General features: G+C 34.7%; 1 pseudogene; it reads right to left on the bottom strand.

Annotated features, from left to right (window-relative positions):
* Positions 1–16806: 16806 nt before the first annotated feature.
* On the bottom strand, positions 16807–21343 carry LOC149552693 (AP-1 complex subunit mu-2-like; annotated as a pseudogene).
* Between the last annotated feature and the right edge of the window lie 1570 nt (positions 21344–22913).

Here is a 22913-nt window from a genome sequence, read left to right as displayed (position 1 = left end):
TTCTTCTTCTTCATCATCATCATCTTTATCTTCAACACCTTCTCCAAATTTGGCCTTTAGCTTTCTCACCATTTTATCCTTCTTCTTCAAGGTTGATGCTGTCTTTAATTCCATCTCAACTTTAGATTTCACAACATCATAATTGCCAAATATTTTAGCTAACTTATTAACTTCTTCTACAAGAAGTGCAGTGATGGCAGCTGATGCTTCATCAATTTTTATTTCATATTCCAAAGGTCTTAGACATCTGACTCTAGGCACTGTGACCTGAATGTATGTGTGGTCAATGTCTACTAGAAAAAAAATATCATTGTATTATTTCTCCACCAAGGAAATAGGATTTCTCAACCTCTATTTCATTGACTACTTGAAGTCTTCAAAGTGACTAGTCATTGTTGATTCAAAATTCTCTCCCATTTGTTCAATATACTCATTTATTTACACATCAACTAACCTATTGGTCTTCCATCCTACTCTACCAAAAGATGGAAATTCATTTTGAACATAGAAAAATATGCATGTCAGTATGGAACCAAACTTACATTGAGCACTTTTAGACTTCCTTATTGCTCCTAGGTTCTCCATTATTTGTTGTAACTGTAGTTCTGCAAGATCATAAGTATGATCTTTCTTAACTATCTTGTAGCCTACATCAACTACTATATAGGGAACACTATTCAGTAAGCTTGACTAATATTATTTGTGTGATATGACCTTCACCACAAAATCAAGAAGTGGATCTTTGATAGTGTTAGTGGTCATTCCTCTCTTCTACTTTGCTCCTATATTTCGCTCTATCACCTCTTTAGAGTCACTTCTCAAAGTCTTAGGCTGATCTAGGGTTGGGTATCCTTTAACCCTATGTAAAATTCTCTTTGAAAGTTTGATGGGTCCACCTTCCAGCCATAGACATCCATCATGTATTCTGCTTAGAACAATTATGATCCATTCAGTTTTGAAGATAGTTGGAAAATCTAGGGCATAGGTTAAGCCCTTCCTCTCTACAATTTTGAATTCTTTCTTCAACTCCCTATTTTTGCATGACCTATCATATACTTTGCTAATTTCCATATCTTCAATCCCTCCTACTTTAAAATTATAACAGTTTCTCATGTCTTGAACCATAACAACCTTAGGTGGAATAATTGATAATGCACCTGCTAGATCATTCTTATATGCAACTTCTAGTATGGCCCTAAAGTCTAGTTGTTTCACTTCATTACTAACTAATTGAACTTCAAATGGTTCCTTATCCTTTGGATTCTTAGAACTTGAGGCCATTTTACAAACTAGGGTTTTAACAAATATCTAAACTGTGTGGCTCGACAGATGAAGAGTACCTTTGGAATCGATGATCTGATGCTCGATCTTTGCTTTGATTCATGTACATGCTTCGTTCACTTCTTGAATCTACTTGATCTTGCTCTATGTTTTTAATGATGAAAAATATGTAGAATTTTCCCTTATACCATTTCAAAATATAGCATTTATTGCATAGTACATGTATAGCTATAAACTTAGCTTCAATGCATTTTCTGTTTCACTCGGCATTTACTAATTTTCTCATCACTTAGCAACTATAATAATTACCCTTACTCAACATCGATAGAAATTTCCTTCACTCAGTAGCTACTACTAACTCAGCTCCAACTGGCTTTGGTTGTTAGCTTGACACACACTAGAATTTACTCGGCAATTGAAGAGGACTTTTCACACTCTATAGTAATGTGAAAACTTAAAGATTTAACCATGGAATTTACTTATTATCTTACATATTTCTTCATGCTAATTCATCTATTTTATTAGTAACTTCTTTTGGAATTGATGTATGATAAAGCATTTTAAATATCAGTCCCACATACCTTCTTTTGCTTAGTTTGACTAGATGTGACCACTTGACCTATCAAGTCAAGTGATCCCTTCATTTGATGTGTTGCATCCATATTTCTTTCTCCATGTTTTGTTCATCTCTCCTTTGATGTGTTCAACATCTACCTTGCCTTTTCCATTGTGGAACTCTGAGTTGAGTGCCTTAGTCCTTGTTGGGAAATGCTTGCTGATATGACCAGTCTTCAAATAGCTAAAGCATTTGGTTTGACTCAACCATCCATTGTAGCTACCACTGAAGTGTGTTCTTATGCAATTCTCAAGGATGTGTCCATACTCTTGATAATAATGATAGCTATGTCTTGTATTTTAATCCTAGTTATAGGAATTTCCATAGTTTCTTCCCTTTATTGACTTGTTTGATGACCATGTGGACTTGGATCTACATTCAAAGGCTCTGTGTCCAAACTTTTGACAATTGTAGCGATGTCCCTCAAATTTTTGTGCATGCGTGGTTCTGGTTTTACATTCATGTGCCTGATGACCTTGTTTCTTGCACTTGTGACAATGAGTCATGTTCTTAGGCTTAGCATTCTGAATAGCATTCTTGCTCCTACAAACATTAGTTGTATCTCTTTTCTTTCCACAGTGATGACAAGTAGGTTTAGAATTCTTACCTTTATTATTTCTTCCCTCAATAGCTTTGTATGATTCTCCTTCTTCAGTGCTTTTGTAGCCCAATCCTGATGTGTCTTTACTAGATCTAGGGGATTTTAGTAGTTTCTCAAAGTACTTGATGGCTTCATTTAGCTTATTGAAACTTTTAGCGAATTCCTTTTATCTTTTCAATTCATTCTATATTTGTTCATTCTACAACTTCAATGTAGTTATCTCAATGTCTTTGACATTCAACTAATGATGAACATTCATCATTTGACTTAGGCTATCCAGTGGCATGTTGGAAATTTTGGCAAGCTCAGTTGACTTCTCTTCTAGTCTATTGGCTAGATTTCTCTTGTCTTCTTCTATCATGACCTTGTCTTTAATGACTCCTTTTGTTTAGTTACTTCACATAGCATCATGACTTGTGATACTTGTTCCAACTTGAGATTCCTGATCTCCTCAGCCTATGATCTATTCTTGTCCATCAAATCTACAATTGTTGCATCAAATTCATAGGAGTTACCATTTTCAAATAACTTTTTGGTATCAATCTCTTTGTATTGTGTGTCATTTTCTACCATAGCAATCTCTTTCCTTCTCTTTAGTGAACTTCTCAAGGCATCTCTGGCTTCATTTAGTTGTTGTAGTAAGAGATGTATCTCAATCTCCTAATTTTCAATAGTCTTTCCCAACTTGTAAAATTCCATTTCAAGATCTTTTCTCCAAGCTATAAGGCTTCTCCTAATGAGAACTTATCTCTGATACCAATCATTCACATAAATACTTGGCACCAGACATGATTACCCAGAAACCCTCCAATGAGAAGGTAAAACTGGGGTGGGGATGACACCCACAAGTCTTCACTACTACAACAATAAAGTTCACTTGTTGAGGTTACATAGTTTGACCATTCTCATGATCTACGTTGTGAAAGGCCTACCTTGTTAAAGACTTACAAAGGATTGTTAGATCCCACCCTGTTAAAAGTGTACCTATCTAAAGGATTTCTGAAAATGCACTTGGAATGTCACCTTGTTAAAGGATTTCACTATGACTGTCAAGTCAACCTTAGTTCAAAGGATTTCACCCTACTAATATAGTTTTTAGAAAGTAATAGTAGAATGTTTGATCTGATACACTTAAAAATTTTCCTTTCTAATTTTAGATCGCAATTATATCCATCTTGATCCTCTTGATCTGTTGTAACAATGTTGTAGAGTTTCTCCTCTTATTCTACAAACTAATTCTGCAATTCTTTCACACTTCTAAGTCACCTTGAGACAGATTATGATCAATTCAACCCTTTCATTTCCTTCAAATATTTAGTAGCATCCCTTCCTCATTCATATTGAATCATACTCTCTCTTGATTATGGGGCTTCATCTCCCTTTAAAAAGACTTTGGTGGCTTTGGGTTAGGCATGAATCTACAATTAAGATTCATTCATTTTTCCCACTCAATTCCTTCCATTTTTTTGATTCATTTCATATTGATCACGTAGGGAATCCAAATAGATTCAATCTTATCTTCAAGGCTTCGAGATTTTATCCATAAGTTGGATCAAAAATGGTTTACATAGTTGTTTGTACCATCACAAACAACTAGGTCCATTATGTGTTACTCAGCACTTGATAATACTAATGCTCGACACTTACAATAATTTTGTCTTGCTTGGCACTTGGACTTGCTTAGCACATGAGTTACTCAACACTCATTTCACCTCAGCATCTATACATTTTATACTTGGCATGTATTACTAGCTCAGCATGAACTTAGTAAATATCTTAAGTGTGTTGACACTCAATTGTCAAAGCCAATCTAAGATCAACATATACATGGTTATCTTTTTATGTTTTTTTACATATTTTGATTACATATTTCAGAATTGATAATGTTATTAAAAGTTGTTTTAAGCACATAATAGTCTTGACTACCCCCACCCTCCACCATCCTCCCTCCCCCCACCTCAATTATCTTGGAAAACTTTACCTTCTAATACTGTCTTTGTTGGAAACTAAAATTGAAACAATTGTCATGTTCTCATTGATGTCAAACCTACTACAAAGAGACTTTTTAATAGTTTTGAGTACCATATCTATTGATTGATGAAGAGGATTTTTAAAGAGAGATAAATAGATGAACTAGTGAAGTTTTTGAGTAAAGAGGAGTAATTATGTTGGAATTACAATGGAAACTTGATCAGATAGTCTTTAAAAGGATGATGCATTTTTTAATAATTATATGAAGTAAAGAAGATAGTTGAGTTGACCTATAGAAGAGAAGATAAGCAATTGATTAAATCACTAAGGTTGACTAAGTGATAGTTTTAGTAGGTGATGAAGAAGAAGATTAAGGAACTTAAGAGTTAGCAAAGTAAATAGTATTAGTTGAGTAATAGTTTTGGTTGAGCAAGTTGAAGAAGGAAAATGTAGTAGTGAACAAGCATAATGAATACTAATCATAGTGAAGACCATAAAAGCCAGTGAAAGCTAAGTGAGACATAATAGTAGAGATGAAGCAACATAGTGCTGACTTAGTAGAAGAAAACAATGATGGCTAAGTATCAACAAAATAATAGTTTGTGTATGAATTGAGTTTTAGGGTGACATAGTTCAATTTTTGGATTAGTTAAGACAAATGGATGATAAGGATTGATGAGTTGTCATATGTAATGCATGAATTGAGTTAGTTATGTGAGCAAAGATGGGGATTTAAAGAGAAATTTCAAGAAGTATCAAGAAAGGAGTAGATGGACAAAATGATGGATAGATTCATTGAATGTAATCAAACCCAAAGATCTGCAGTGATGTTTAAGTAGAAAAATATCAAAGCTACCTATTTATAGAGGCATAAGATATGTTTTCTAAGGTTGATTCATTGTTGATTGTTGATTTTCTGGAGAACTTGCAAAGAACATAGTAGCAGAGGAAAAGTGAGAATATTGGTGAAGTGTGATTGCTTGAAGGGTTGCCAACAAGATCAGAGATGTAGATGTTAATGAAGTCTAGTCAATGAACTAGCAAATGAGTTGAGTGGACATCTGAATTTGCAATGTGAGTTGTATCCTAATAGTTCAAACCTTTTGTTACTTTCTAACCATTGTGATAGTAAAATTTTTTTAATCAAGGTTGACCTAAAAATCATTTTATAAATCCTTTAATCAAGGTCATATTCTAATAGAATGATCCAAAGTCCTATAACCAAGCCACTCCTAAAAGAGTGATTAAATCCTTTATTAGGGTCACACCTACCCATATGTTTTGCAACCTTTAATAAGGTTGTCTCTTAACCGAGCTCACTTTAAAAGAGTAAAAAGTGGTAGCATGTTACTTGATGGCCTTTCCCAAACTAGGTTTCAATGTTAAATGCTAGTCTCAAATATGTATGAATTTTATATATGTGATGCATACAATTTTAGGATAAAGAGGGTTACCGATATTGAGAAAACTTGATAAAGTGATGTGCAAACAATGTCAAATGGGAAATATGACAAAAACTAGTTTTAAGAGCAATACTTATTGTTGTGATGATATTTTTGAGTTAGTTCATACTAATGTATATGGTCCTATTGGAGTGCAAAGCTATTATGGTGACAAATATTCATTCTATTTGTTGATGACTTCTATAGAATGATGATTGTGATGTTTCTTAAAGAAAAAATTGATGCAAAGAGAAAGTGGGTTACCAAGATTGAGAAAACATGATAAGGTGATGTGTAAAAAATTTCAAATGGGAAAAATTACAAAATCTATTTTCAAGAGCAAGAATCATTCGTCTGATGATATTTTAGAGTTAGTTAATACTGATGTAAGTGGTCCTATTGGTGTGCAAAGCTATTATGGTGACAAATATTTCATTTTATTTGTTGATGACTTCTCTAGAATGATGGCTATGACATTTATTAAAGAAAAATATGATGCATTTGAAAATTTTAAGTGGTATTTCGTTAGAGTTGAAAAAGAAGTAGGAAAGAGTCTGAAGTTCTTGAGATTAGATAGAAGAGGTGAATTCAAAATATCCTGCAATGACAAAGGAATCAAGAGACAAATAAGTGCACCAAGAACTCCTAATAGGGAGCTTCTTCATTCTAGATCTTTCTTTCTCTACCAAGGCTACTCCTAGCATACTTAGGGTTTCTATCCCAAACCTTGACCTAGAGGACTTCTTCCCAATCCCCTTTCACCAAGAAGCTCTCCATTCAATTCAAGTTTCCATCCTCTAACTCTAAGTCACCAACTATGCAACTTTTTGCTCAATATGCCAAATCTTCCCCAAGTGCCACCAATAGGTCAAAACCAAGTTTGGAATAACCTTATGAGGTTCTTAACATATTTCCTATCATTTTTCACCATCCTATTAAGTTTCACACACCCATAAGCCTATCTTGCCTTATTTTTCCTTATAGTCCTAAGAGCCCCTATTAGCCCTCCTAGAAACAGGGAACCCTCCTTAACTCATAAAAACTCTTAAAAAGTCTAGGTTGTGTCTTTAGGACTTTGATTCTTAATGATCTAAGCTTGAATATTTTCTAGGTCTTAGGCCCCCATGGTGTCTGTACTATATGATTCTAGTTTGCCCTTATTTAGAGGGTTTTATGGGAAATGACAACTAAACTCTTATCAAATGCTCAAAAAATTGTATCAAACCTTATTCTATGGTATAAGGAAACCAAACCTTTTACTCTACCATTTCCCATCCAATATTTTTATGTGCCAATCATCTATTCTCATTAGAATTCAATTACAAGCCTTCATAACACCTTGCCAAGCCTTCGTTACTTGCCTAGGGCTCACTTATAAAAATAGCTTCTTGACTACCTAAAATAAAAAATCATTATTTACATTATTTCTTGATTTCCAAAGGCCATGGTGTTTTGACCATAGAAGTTCAAGCCATAGCCATTTTAGTACTGGTTATCCAAAACTGGATAATAGGAACACAAATCTTAACTATTTTTATAAACCCTATCAAATGAATGCTTAAGACCAAAAAAATTACAAATAGAACTAACACATGAATCTAAGATACTACTCCATTAAAAATAGTAAATCACTCAATCAAGTTTCCTTTCTCATTCTTCAAAACTGTATTTTTTGTCAAAACAAAGCTTTCCTTCAAAGTATGTAGTCCATAAACATGAGTTGGAAGGTATTCCTATAGTTTCTCTTAACCACCTACTCCCTAGGTTCAAACCATAACTTCTCATGTTACCACTTTTCCAAAACTATGCAAAAATTGCTAAGTTGTCAATGAGCAACTTTTTGACAACTTTTGCAATTTTCTTTGAAATTGACCAGTTTGAATTCAACCTTCCTAGAATGGACCTAAAAAACCTAAGAACCTCTTTTTAACACTTATTTCCCCTTTCTAGGCATTTTCCCATATTTTTCCTTATAGAGCAATTTTGAGCAATTTTTGCCTATCAGGACCTAGTTGTCAAAATTGGACTCATACTCCACACTTACCTAGCCACACCTCCTAAGATTAACTTGGGACTTTATATGTAGTCCTTATTCTCTAAATTTTTGGTTAGACCATTTAATGGTCAAAAATAGAGTTATAATTTTACCTTAGCCCTAGGTTCTCTTGCACCATTCTCCCCTTGGAAGAAGAAGCCTAAGGTACTTGTGGAGAGAGTAACTCCTTGCTTATGCCATGCTTCTTGAAATCACTCTTAGTAATGTAATTTGCCTCAGGTTTAGGTATATTTAACCATTTCACTAGATTTTACTTATGAACCTTGTTCCTTGTACTCTTTTTCACTCCAGACTCCAAAATCTTCTCCACCTGTGGTTGCTTCCTTTCAGGCATCTATAGGTCTAAGATATCCTTTCTTAGCTCTTCTTGATAACCTAATTCATCCAACTTTAGACATTTGTAATGTATTAGGTCTCTAAAATTGAAGAGAGGATAGATAGCCATGTATTTAGGTAAGTCCACTTTGTAGGAATTGGGTCCATACTTCTCTAGTATTATGCAAGGCGCAATCCTTTTTTTTGCAACTTACTAGGGATGACCTTCTATAACATAGCCTTGTTCAAATAGATCATTACCAAGTCTCCCACTTGAAATCTTATTTCTCTCTCCTCATCCTTCTCCTCCTTTAATTTCTAATTTGCCTCCTTCAAGGTTTGCTTCATCTGATCATGCACCTCCTTCATAGACTAAACAAAGCCATTAGCATGCCCACTAATGTTTTCATGTGTTGGTAGGTCTCTTATCTCCATTATACCCCTTGGATGAGTTCCATATACTACTCGAAAAGGGATTAATATTATTTTCCTATTCTTGCTATAATTGTAGGAAAATTCTGCCTGAGGTATGACTTGCTCCCAACTTTTCCCATAATCCTTGGTAAGACACCTTAAAATGTTTCCTATGACCCTATTGATGAACTATGTCTACCCATCTATTTGGGGATGGTAGCAAGAGCTATGAGCTAGGTTTGTTCCTAGCCTCTTCCATAAGGTCTTTCAAAAGTGCCTCATAATTTTTTTATCTCTATTAGCAACTATGATCCTTTGTAAACCATGTATTCCAACCACCTCCTCTAAGAATAAATTGGCTATATTGCTTGCATCATGTGTTGTTTTTCATAGAATTAAATGGCTCATTTTGTTGAAACTATCTACCACCACAAACACACTATCTAACCTTGTCCTAGTCCTTGGCAATCCCACTATGAAATCCATGATGATGCATTCCTAAGGCCTATTAGGAATGGGTAGGGGTTGGTAGAGTCTTGCATTTGATGAAGTGCCCTTTTCCTTCTAACATATTCCACATTGTTCCACATACCTCCTTACATCCCTTTGTATCTTGGGCCAATAGTAGCATCTCTCCACAAGGTCTAAGGTCTTGTTAAGGCCAAAATTCCCACTCATGATATAATTGTGCTTCTCTTGTATGATATTTTCCCTCATAGATCCCCTTGGGATGCACAACTATTGACCCTTGAACAATAACCCATTTTGAAAAGTATATTTAGAAAAGCCACCATGGAAATGATTTTCAAAGCTCATACATACCTTGTAGGCCTTTTAAAAATTAGTCTCCTCATACAAGTCCTTAAATCCATCTAGCCCTATGTTCTAAAACTTGACCTCTTGTATTGTTAGCAACCTCCTGCTCAAAGCATCTTCCACCTTGTTGTTTGTGCCCTTCTTGTATGTAATGGTGAAAGTGTAGGATTGCAAGAACTCCATCCATTTGATGTTCCTCAAACTTAGTTTATCCTATGAGTTGATGAAACTTAGGGCTTGGTTTTTTGTGAAGAGAATAAACTCCTTAGGAAATAGGTAATTCCTCCATTTCTTAAGAGCTTGAACAAGTGCATAAATCTCCAAGTCATATGTTGAATACCTAGTCTTAGCTTCATTAATCCTCTCATTGAAAAATGCTACTGGCCTATCCTCTTGGCTTAAAACTACCTTTGACTACTATGTTACTAGCATCACACTCCACCACAAATGGCTTCTCAAAACTAGGAAAAGCCAATATTGGTTGAATTGCCACTTCCTTCTTTAACCTCTCAAAACTTTCATCTACTACCTTGGTCTATGTGAGTTTGGTCTTCATGCCTCCTTTGATAGTGTCATTCATGGGTGCACAAATCTGACTAAACCTCCTCATAAACTTCCTATAGAACTATGCTAGGCCACAAAAAATTTTGGCCTTAGTAGAAGATCTAGGAGTAGGCCAACTCAAGATTGCCTCCACCTTGTCCTTATCCATTTTCAAATTCCCTTGGGATACTACAAAACCCAAACACACTAGCTCCTCCTTTATGAACTCACTCTTCTCAAGGTTCACTATTAACTTTTCCTCTTGAAGTTTCTTCAACACCATTTTTAGATGCTTTATATGCTCTTCTTTATTCTTGCTGAAGATGAGGATTTCATCTAAATACACAACAAAAAACACTCCTATATAGTCTTTCAATACGTCATTCATTACTCTCATGAACGTACTTGGTGGATTGGTAAGGCCAAATGACATTACTAGCCACTCATAAAGACACTCAATAGTGTTAAATGTAGACTTCCATTCATCACCCTCCTTCATCCTAATCTAATAATAACCACTCTTGAGATCAATTTTGGAAAATTACCTAGCCCCACCTAGACAATCCATCAGATCCTATATCCTAGGAATAGGAATCTATATCTAATTGTGATTCTATTGATTTCCCTAGAATCAATTCATGTTTTCCACTTACCTCCCTTTTTAGGTGCTAGGACAACTAGTACTACACATGGATTGATTCTCTTCCTGATCAGCCCTTGATCAAGTAACTCTTGGACTTGTCTTGCAATTTCTTTGTTCTACTCTAGAGTCATCTTGTTTGTAGCTTTATTTTTTAGTGATGCTCCTAGCATGAAGTAAATTTGATGAATTATGGATCTCTTTTGAGGTAAGGTAAGTGGTGCTCCATCACAAATTATATTCTTGAACTGATTCAATAGGTCTTGTACCTTTATAGGTATGGGTGTTTGTGAAGATGACTTCTCCTCCTTAGGCTTCATCATAATGGCATATCCTACTCCTTCACACTCCTTCATGTCCTTGAGGAACTCTTTCCCACTCATCAAAAGTGTCTTAGCAATAGCCTTCTCTACCTTATCTTCTTCTACTATGGATTGTATCCTATAGGTGACCCCATCCTTCTTGAAAGAATACTTGTTTTCTTCCCATGATGCACTGCTTCCCTATCATATTGCCAAGGCCTTCCTTACAAAAAATGGAAATAATCCATGGGAAGCACATCACATGGGATATTACTTTGATACTTACCCATGGTGAAGTCTACCCATACTTGTTCGTTTACTAGTATATTCTCCTCCTTATTCAACCAAGTCACCCTATAATGATACACATGTGGAATATTTGTTAGACCAAGTTTTTGTATTGCCTCCTTTGAAAAGACATTGTTAGAAGACCCTAAGTCTATGATTACCTTGCATACCTTACCTAATATCTTGCAAATAGTTCTAAATAGTGTTCTTCTCTACTTGAGTTCCTCCTTTACTAGCTCCTTAACCAAGATTCTCCTCAGCATGAGTTTTTCACCCTTCTCTATGTCAAGGTCCACTTCACCCACTTTTTTATTATCTTCCTCTTGTACATAAGTGGTTTTATTCTCTCCATAAGATGATGATGCCTTCTCTAGAAATTTTTAGGTAGGATGCCCCAACTTGCCACAGTTGTAACACTTCATATTGTTGAAGTGTGCACCTCTACTGTTGTTCCCACATCTGCCTCTACCACCATTATTGTATCCTCTTCCTCTACTAGAGCCCCACCTTTGAATGGTCTTTCTAGCCTTCTCATTTCATTTGGAATCTCCATAGCCCCTATACTCATTGGTCCTTCCACTAGAACCTCCTCTTGAGCCACCTCTAAACTCTTTACCTCTGGCTATGCCTTTGAAACTTTAGTCCCCTTTATTCCTCAATTTATCTTCCACTTTCCTAGCCATTTGGAAATAGCTCTCCAATGTGGTGAGACTAAACAAGCTCAAATCATCCTAAATAGACCACTTAAGGAAATTTAAGTACCTTTTCACCTTGATGCTCTTTGCCTCTTGTACCTTTGACCTCAAAGATAGCTTTTGAAACTCCTTAGTATAGGTAGCCTCATCAAGATTCTTTTTCTTGATATGTTGCCTCTACTTGTCAATTTGGGTCTCATAATCCTTTTAAAAATAAATCTCCTTTATCTTTTCTACCATAGCCTTCCAATCGGCTAATGGTTTCTTCCCTTCAATTTATGTTTCCTCTTGCACAAACTTCCACCAAGTTAGTGCTTTTCCTTTCAACCTAGATTTTTCCAATCTCACCTTTTGAGCCTCTATTGTTACTTCACATTCAAAGTAATTTTCAATGCTCTCAATCTATTCTAGGACCACCTCTACATCCATGTTTCCATGGAATAGTGAGACATTTTCTAGGCTCTTTTCTCCAAATTCCTTAAGGGCTTTGAGGAATAGATCTTTTTTACCAACTGGAGGATTTGGTTTAGGTATTTCATCCTCCAAACTTACCTTCTCTTTACCCTTGTTGAAGTCTTTATCTTCTTTTCCTTGGGCTGCATCTTCCAGCTCTTTTAACTTATCTTTCATCTCCTCTATGGCCTCATCAAGAAGCGTGGTCTTCTCTTCTATGAGATTCTTTTTCTTATCTACCTCCTTTTCCAACTCTACATTGGTAACCATCTTTGATGATCTACTTGACTCAGTGTTATATAGCATACCACCACAAGCCACAATCTTTTGACTCTGATACCACTTTGATGGGGAGCTTCTTCACTCTAGATCTGTCTTTCTCTACCAAGGATAATCCTAGCCTACATAGGGTTTATATACCAAACCCCAACCTAGAGGACTTCTTCACAATCCCCTTTCACCAAGAAACTCTCCATTCAATTTACATCCTCTAAGTCCCAGTCACCAACTATGCAACTTTTGGCTCAAAATGCCAAATCTTCCCCAAGTGCCACCAGTAGGTCAAAACCAAGTTTGGACTAACCTAATGAGGTTCTACATTATCTTATTAAGTTTCACACACCCACAAGCCTATTTTGTCCTATTTGCCCTTGTAACCCTAAGAGCCCCTATTAGCCCTCCTACAAACAAGGAACCCTCCTTAACTCACAAAAAATCTTAACAAGGCTAGTTTGTGTCTTTAAGACATTAATTCATAATGACCTAGGATTGAGTATTTTCTAGGTCTTAGGCCCCCACGGTGTCTATACTGTATGATTCTAGTTTGCCCCTATTTTGAGGGTTTTATGGGAAATGACAACCAAACTCTTATCAAATGCTTAAAAAATTGTATCAAACATTCTCCTCTGATATGAAAAAACCTAACATTCTAATCTACCATTTCCCATCCAATATTGGCACATTCTAATCCTTTGTTCTCACTAGAGTTCAATTACAAGCCTTCAATTGCAACTTGCCAAGCCTTCCTTGCTTGCCTAGGGCTCCCTAGTAAAAATAGTTTCTTGACTACCAGAAAAAAATTCATTATTTACATAGTATACAAGGGTTATTTCTTTTTTTCCAATGGCCATGGTGTTTTGACCATGGAAGTTCAAGCCATAGGCATTTTAGCATTGGTTATCCAAAACTAGACAACAAGAACACCTATCTTAACTTATTTTATAAACCCTATCAAATGAATGCTTAGGACCAAAAAAAATAAACAAAAGATTAAAAAATTAATTCAAGATACTAATCCATTCAAAATAGTAAATTATTCAATTAGATTTCCTTGCTCATTCTTCAAAACCTCATTTTTTGTCAAAACACACTAATACATTTGGCATCAATTTGTGACAGCTATGTGTCACCACTACGACAGTAATAGACATCGCTATTTTTTAGTCGCAAAATATGACATCTACCCTATTTTTTCACAATTATGACACATATCCATCACAATCCAACTGCTTTCTTGTGACACCAAACCTCGTCTCAATTCGTGGGTATCCATCGCAATTGCGACGACTCCAAGGTTTTTGCAATGGCAATTGGGGTGTCCACCTGCAATGACTCCAATAGCAACCCCATCACAATAATTCCATTTTGTGTCACAATTGTGACAATGACAATTGAATTACAACAGAAGGGGGTGTCACCTTTATAGCAACCCCATCGTAATTCATCATTTTTGTGTCGCAATTACGATGAGATGCGACGGAACATGGTGTCACCACTACTACTCTCCCGTCGCAATTGCGACGGTGGCAGAGTAAAACATAAAAGAAAAATTGTTGACTTCCAGCTACATCAAACAAAATCAAACCTCTTAAACCCTATGTAACTTAATTTGGTCACATCTTATATTTGAGCAGGATGGTGTCTTATTGGTGCTCCCTCGATTATTTCATGAGATATTATTATCAGGCCATCCAATCGGCTATAGGACAAAGATGATTCTTGAACAATCAAATTATTAATACAGTCAATCTACATTGCATTTGGACACTTGGTTTGAGGTTCATCTCATCGATTCCGATTCATCATAGGATCTTTATTTGATTAGACCTCGATAGAAAACATTGAGATTTCCTGAGCCCCAAGCCCAAATTGTGCAAGCTTCAATCTCCACATATCATAAAGCCTGTATATAGAGTTGAGCATCCCGTAGCTGGAAGCTTCACTTGCATCAGCTCTTGGATGGTGTGAGAATGCTAAGCTCTATATACAGGCTTTATGATATGTGGAGATTGAAGCCTGGATGATTTGGACTTGGGGCTCAAGAAATCTCAATATTTTCTATCGAGGTCTAATTAGATAAAGATCCTGTGATGAATGGGAATTGATGAGATGAACCTCAAACCAAGTGTCCAAATGCAATGCAGATTGACCATATTGCTAATTCAATTGTTCAAGAATCATCTTTTTCCTATAGCCAATTGGATGGCCTGATAATAATATATCATGAAATAATGGAAGAAGCACCAATAAGACACCATCCTGCTCAAATATAAGATGTGACCAAATGAAGTTACACAGGGTTTAAGAGGTTTGATTTTGTTTGATGTTGGAGGTAGTTGAGAATGATGTAGCTGGAAGCTTCACCTCCCTTGTCTCCTCCCTTTGCCTCACTCCTTCTCAGGCCTTAATATGTCATACTTATGTTGCTTAAATCATTGAGTACTAACAATTTTGCTAAAATTGATTCCTTACATTTCTCTTTTCAAAAGATTTCTTATAAGATTTAACTATGATAGAAACAATCTCTTGAACATGCACACACTTTTTCAGCTATGGTGGACTAGGAATGTGCAATATATATTTTGTGCACTACAATATCATGTAGTGAAACCGATTATACAAATACAAATATAGAAGTAGTGAAACCATGGAAGCAAAAGCCAGTAAAATTGGGAAGGTTCAATGAAAACAAATATTATGAAGAAAGATTGCAATGATGTGGCATTAGATTGAATACATTGATATATGCAATTGGATAAAAAATATCTTTGGATATTAATGCCAGTAAAGCAGCATCATAACTTTTTGAGATGTGCGTATTGATCTCATCATTTTTTATTTAATTAACATTACTTGAATGATTTGAACAAAAACTTACACAGAATAATAAAGCTACTTTGATTTTTAATCCATGTCACTCAGGTAGAAGAAAAATAGAACAACTTTCTTTTTTAATAATATGTATAGCATACCTAAAATGCACTCGTAAAGCCCCATCTCAGTTGATTTGTTGTCAATCTTGGGATGACAACAGAAATTACTGGCATAGTAGGCCTATACTTAGCAATCAACCTGGGGCAAATAAAAAATAAATATCATGCTGAGAATCAGAATTTGTAGATGTGTTATCTGTGTATCAGAAAATAAAATTCACATTGGAATGGAAATAGATAAATCTAGAATTGACGAAATTGCCTGCATTATGAGCTAATGATTATGATAACCAAACCCCAATAGTGGCAAAAATGAAACCAAATTGTAACTTATCACCAATTTCCCAAATTTGATAGTTTCAAATGTCCAAGGAATATATAATGTAGAATAAGAAAATAATTAATTTGCAATTCGTCCGGATGTTGTAAATACTACTATGACAGAAGCTTTCACTTTGATTGCTGCACTTACCTAAAATTATCATACAAATACTTCTATTAAATTTATATCAGTTTCCACATATCAAATGAATAGTAAATTACAACCAACATTAAAATTCATTTGTAAACAAAACCTAAGTCATGGCAAAGGGAATTAAAATAATTTTATGTACTTACTACAGAGGTTGCAATGCATTCCAATTGAGACATTGGTTCACTTTGACATTTGAGAGTCTTCTTAAAATAAACAGCCTGATTGTACACTTTCTCTGCCTGCATGAAATAATTAGAATATGTTATCTTTTAAGAAGTTTTTTAGATCATAATATGATATCACAATACATATATTTAGAGAAGGTGGAGAGAAGGTTATTGGTTGACCTCAATTCTGATGATCAGTGGCTGAAACAATCCACTGTAACTAATCTCTATATCCTCCCACCTAGTGTTGAAGCAAAGTTCGTTCCAAAGATTTTTTTCCCCTTAGAGAGTAAATTAGGTGAGATTGAGAAACTATGGTTGAAAGAAATCAAAATATATAAAAGAAGGAAAGACAAACACAAAAAAACCAAATTTGTTATGGGTTTTTAACAAGACACAGCTGTTAGGCAGATAGTCAAATAACATCCTTCTGCTTGATCCTTCATTTAGAAATTGAAAACAACTTAATAAGCCATCGGAATGATCAAATACCACATTCTCTCTTGTTTACAACATTTCTCAATTATCACTAGTATAGATCATTCTCAGTTCATATTCACCTATTGTTGTAATGTACCTCACCCATGGAAATGCTTGATATCCACTCTTTTCAATGATTTTTAGATACCTGACCTGCAGTAAAGAATTGCAACAAAAGAAAGTTGTTATAAAGTAGCAGCCTAAATCTAAATGAACAAAATGTAAATTCTCACCCATTTATTCAATGAATCAATTTACTTGTGGAGCTAAATATTTAAAAAGCATAATGATTTTCACTGAGACCAATATAAATATAAGCAATGAGCTTTTTCTCCTCAGAAATATAGAAGTGAACACACAAAAGGGTCCAACATTGTGATGACTTTTATGGAGTCAGTCCAAAACGACCTGAAATGAATCAAATTTTAGATAAGTTATAAATCATGGTAATGAGCTAATGATACTCACAAAAGCAATAATCTACATTTGTAAACTAAAGTTAAGAAATGACCTGAATTCTTGATACAGTAAAATATGGTATCTCAAATTTGACACGAATAGGCACCCACTTTTCTAGGGTTGCTTCTTCAGTAGTTATGCTAGAAAGGCTAAATTCAGCCCTCAATATTTATTCATGAATCAAAACCCACATAATAAGTCAATCAAGAAACTAAAACATCAGGGTCCAGAACCATGGTACTATTAACCATCTTTGAACAAGAAAACCAATGAAAGCTACAAGATACCTTTCCACCAAGAAATGATTTTATTTTCCAAAGCAAAGCATCCCTCTCTGGGGAGTATGCAGAAGTACCCATTAATGTGCATACATGAGGTGTAGATGCATCAGCTAGTACTGGCAATTCAATTTCAATATTTGTTGTCATACTGCAAAGTTAAAGAAAACCATGAGACAAATTAGCAAATACATAGAAATATCAGTCATACTTAAACCATTCCCTGAAGCTAACATGTTAGAAATATCTATCTAAATAGTAGATAAATCAGATCTAAAATAGGCATACATAAGCCAGACAGATAATTTGAAACCTGCGATCTTTGTATTGGCTAGGTGCTCTCACCAAATATTCTACCCAGATTCTTGAATGCTTTTCTACTTAAGCTTCAACCCATATCAATGGCTTTACCTGAAAAGTAATAAAAACATATGATATGAAACCTAATTTAGAAGGATATCCTTCATAACAGAACTTCAAAGATTTGACAACAACTGCATTCTCTTGAATATATGAACAAACCTGTTTGCTAAGTCTATAGTTCATAAGATCAAAAGTCCCATCATGAGGTATGAAGGATATAGTTCTATCATTTTCAAAATGAGCAAGACAAACGCACCTAAAGAGAAGAAATAGAAATTAACATATGCCTTTTCAAGGGAAAAAAAAGACCAAGTACAACATCAAAGGAGTTTGCAAGCACTTTAATATAAGATAAAATTGATAGTTTAAGGAATTGAATAAGAAAATGATCTTGATTGCATATTGATGAAACTTGATGTCATCCAAATCAATTGCTTTACCCTTTGACACTTTGCCTTAAGCTTCTAGAAGTACCCTGTCATTGCATCCAAGTTTGCATTCTGGCATTCCACTGAAAAAAAGTGAATCAAAATACACTTGTCATTAACAGCTAGCTATGTAACATTTCAGCAGTCATGCTAAAAGTACATTATAAATTTATAAAAATTAGAAACAGCCACATTTTGCACAAAACAAGCTAAATTAACCATGAAACACAATCAATAATTCAATGCCAAATATTAAATCAAAAGTTATAAAAGTTTAATACTTATGGCATATGTATAAACCAAAGAAATTATTAGTGGTCAAACTACTTCCAACACTCAATAATTATATAAAACATCTAAAGATATATACATATCAGTATTTTATTCTTTTTTTTGTAATTTTTCATACTATTTTATTTCCAAGATCGGCTGTGGGGATCCAGCTTCAGCCTTGATATGGCAAGGGCATGGGTGTCCTGACCAAATTATTCCAGATACATCTATTACAAACCTGGGGAAGGCCTACAAACTGTACAAATTGGACTTGGTCTAGGTATGGGACCTAGTGTAGCATAATCTAAACTTCAACATTTGGTCATTATAATTTGACTTTTAATCTGTCACTCTAAACTCTCCAAGAAATTGGACTCTGTTCAATCATCCACCACAGTTCATTATTCTTCTATATTTGTTTTATTCTCACTGAAGCATGTAATATGTTGAAATGCAAGTATCCAACAACAAATTTGGTTGTCTCATGACCAAAAAAATTTTATTTATTAAATCTTAACAATGAATATGAACATAATATTTGTACTTATAAAAGTTGGACAATTTGTAGATTCTTTGTCTGATGGTAATTCATAATTCTACCACGTAAAAATAAACACAAGATGTTTATTATCTGAACTCTCATGTGCCAATCCCATTCTCATAATATATGTCTATTCATTTAGCTGTGTATAAGCATACATGGGGCTTTCAGCTTAGAAAATGGGGTTTTTCCTATTTCAAGGCATTCCACAAGTAGGGTACATATTTAAGAAAATAGGTGTGCAGTAACATTATAATGTTCTCCATGAACCTAGTTGGAGTTTACAGTGTTTCAACTTAGCAGAGATTATGGGAAACAGTTCCATGTTTCCTCTCTCTAGTCTATTAGTTTTATTTCTAAAAGAACTCAATAATAAGATTATGCATGGGGTAGGAAAAAACTACCTCAAGTATGCTCTCATCTTCAGTGCTCCAAACACATCAGATTGCACTATTTGCCCGTTGCTACTCACAAGAATATTTACACTTTCTACTACATCCAAAAAGACCTTTAATAAAAAATTAAAAGCACAAAATTAGTTAAATATAAATTGCCATATTCAAGCAAAGCACAAAGTTAAATTTGGATTAGCCTTCAACCTCATTTTTTTTGTATTGTATTCCTTCACTTCGCTAGGAAACTACATTTGTAACAGCCATTGGAGGTCACTTAGTGACTTCCATCTTGTAATCATCCATTTTGGTGAATTCACTAAGAATCTTTGCCTCTATCTATTGAGGGTACCCAAAATCCATTATTTCATCTAGTAGTTCATACTACACAATGCGAAATAAAAGTGGTGAAATGATATACACATATTTTAAATTTTAAGTTCATGATAAAATATTCTCAAATAGTTCATTACAAGGAATTCTGAACCCTCAATCCTCTGTGGCCTAGATTAAAAATAGATGTGTACACTCACAACAACAACAAAATTGTCTCTTAAAGACTCTTCTTCTAGCTCTTCAAAATAGTGCTTGAATACCTGCAAAAATAACACACATGACAATCCAAAATTGAACCTAAAGTTGACATGTGAATCAATTATTGCAACACAATAATCATAGCAAAAAACAAAGAGGAACATTAACAACTCTTGATTACTATAATAACACCTAAATATGCATGCAATAGCTACAAATAAAATAATTATATGCATACACTAGAATCCCTGGCTCTATAGGTTCAGTAAGTTCCCTAAATGTAGTGTTCCATTTAATAATTGAAAATAGAGCCTCAACCAAGAAATAAATTGTGAATGAGAAGTGTAGATTTTTGAACTTACATCCACAACTCGATGTAAAAATAATAGTAAGCTAGCTGCTTTAGAGTTCTGTCTTGATGATGCCATAAGGTAGATATTGTTATGCTAAATGAACATGTAAGTCACCCCATTATCATAGAGTATTGGATTTTGTAACGTGGGATCACCCTATCCATGTAATTCCATCAAAAAACTTGTCAAAACACATATGTTGAAACCATCCTCACACATGGCCAATTTAGCCTTATAAGAGACAAGATATAAGAGAGGGCGGTACATTTTAATGAATATATTCATACAAGACAATGTAATTTATGTGACATTGGCCACCTAAACATCTTTAACTTTTGAGTAATTTGCATACCTCTATTTAAATATTCCATATCTAAGAAGCTTCTTTGTACAACATTGCAATTTTTTACTTCATGATGCACATAGCACAGATGAGTCAATAGAAACTATAATTTCTTGTGTTCTTTCCACAGTTTTAAAAGAGTTCTTATTGATAGATCCATGTAAGAATTTTATTCCTCTAAAAATGGTTTTATTACCAATTTTAAAGAAAGTGGACACTAACTAACTAAAGAATCTTCAAATCGAGGACTGGAAGTTACATTGATGCAGAGCCTTCTAATATCCCCTTAAGGAACCCTATTCAACTCGAGGATTCAACAACATCTTGGAATCATCTCAAGGAACTAGAGTTCAAATCAAGGATCAATAAGAAGTCCCTGACTTAGTAGATCTCTTCCACACACCATACCCACGAATTCACTTCCTACCTCGTTACCACAATCTCTTATTGTATTAATTTCCTTCTAGGTCAACTAGTGTACCTAGCACCTCCATCATACCAAAATCCAACTTTGACATCTCTCACTGACCCTAACACCTTAGACCATCTTATCATGGCCTCTCTACCATGCTTCAACTCTTCACCAGCTTCCAACAACCCATCTTTCACCATTTCCTACTCTAGCCCTTCTAGGCTTGTCTAGTAGCGCTGTCCTGTAGCAAATTGCACTTTTCTCTCTAACTCCCCAAAAAACCTAGTGACTTAGTCACCTTTTAAAATACCCTTTATGGTTCTCTTCAAACCTTTCAAATATCAGTTTCTCAACCTATGACTGTTGCACCATTCTATGGCTATCACTACAGCAATTAGGCCTAATTAGCCCTTGCCTAACAAAGAAACTATGCTTTGCACACACACCCAACTCTCCAAACATTAAAAAAATATTAAGGCATCTAATAAATGATAGGTTTCCACAATTTTTTTGACCCTCCATGCATTTCTAGACACCTTTTCATCAAACCCTCCCTTTAAGGGTTTCTAGCCTAGGGCTTCCTAGAAAAGACCCTAAATCAACTCATAAAACATTTCTATTGGCTCAAAAACCTTTAAACATACTCCCTAAAATGTTTTCAACACACATTTATCCATTCCAACCTCCATTTGTTCATATTCACCATGTGGTAACTTTCAAATGCACCTTCACTATTTGGTACAACAGTCACCCTGTTGTTCTTTTCTTTGTTCACTATCACCTGCATCCTCTTGAATTAAAATCATAAAAAAAACATATTCATACACTTAAGTGCCTCTCCCACAAGTTACAGTCCATTCACAGAAAATGGGAGAGGCTTGTCTCCATTAATGACTACAAAACTATGACAATCAGTCACGTTCCCTATGACAACAGAGATTTCAAAGATAGTTAAAAAAAAAAAAAAAAAACTTACAAAGTCCTTGCCAAGAGTTAAAAAATCATGACAATATTTTTAAGGAGCAACAACAATAAATCTTGAATATAAAGAACTTTATTGAATTACCAAGTCAAATCTTGCACTTAGGAGATTGTCACTGTGACAGTGAATAGCAAATTTCTTTGATTTATTTATTTTCTTGTTACATACACCTCTCTTCAACTTCTGCCCTTGTGTCTTATAAAGAAATTTCTTTTCTAAATGTTTTCCCATCTAACTAACTCATAAAACTGAACTAAAGCCCCCTTGGATGCCAACTGCTCTTCTAATTGTCTTATGACAGCAAATAGACAGTTTTTATAACTTTTTTAACATCATTACCTTTGATTATCTTTTGTGACCTTTTCTCGGCTAAAGACTTATGAAAACTATAATGTCATCATAAATGACTCTAAAAGACCTTTTAAAACACTCTTCACACACCTATAACCTTAACTAACCCCATTCAAGCCTAAGTTCGCTTATGTTGCCAATGTTGGCAATTTTACAAGATCTTACACTTTGAGTGCATTTTACATCATTTAGGGGCTTTAATAGCCTATTACATCATGTACACACTACCATCCACCCATAACTCTTCCTAGGAAACCCTAGGACTTCAAATGACCCCTTACATCATATTGACTCCCTATTTGTGCCAATTTGCCTATTCTTGGCAATACCTTACATTTTGTCAACTTTGTGAAATTTATTACATTTAATAGCTTTAATAGCCATGATTCATCATCAAATAACTCAATAGGTATCCATTAGGACTTGATTGCCCTTGT

The sequence above is a fragment of the Cupressus sempervirens genome, chromosome 6 (assembly GCF_028749045.1).
Source record: "Cupressus sempervirens isolate cs-2001-9-10 chromosome 6, ASM2874904v1, whole genome shotgun sequence".
Lineage (NCBI taxonomy): Eukaryota > Viridiplantae > Streptophyta > Pinopsida > Cupressales > Cupressaceae > Cupressus > Cupressus sempervirens.
This window is presented reverse-complemented; position numbering and strand designations above follow the sequence as displayed.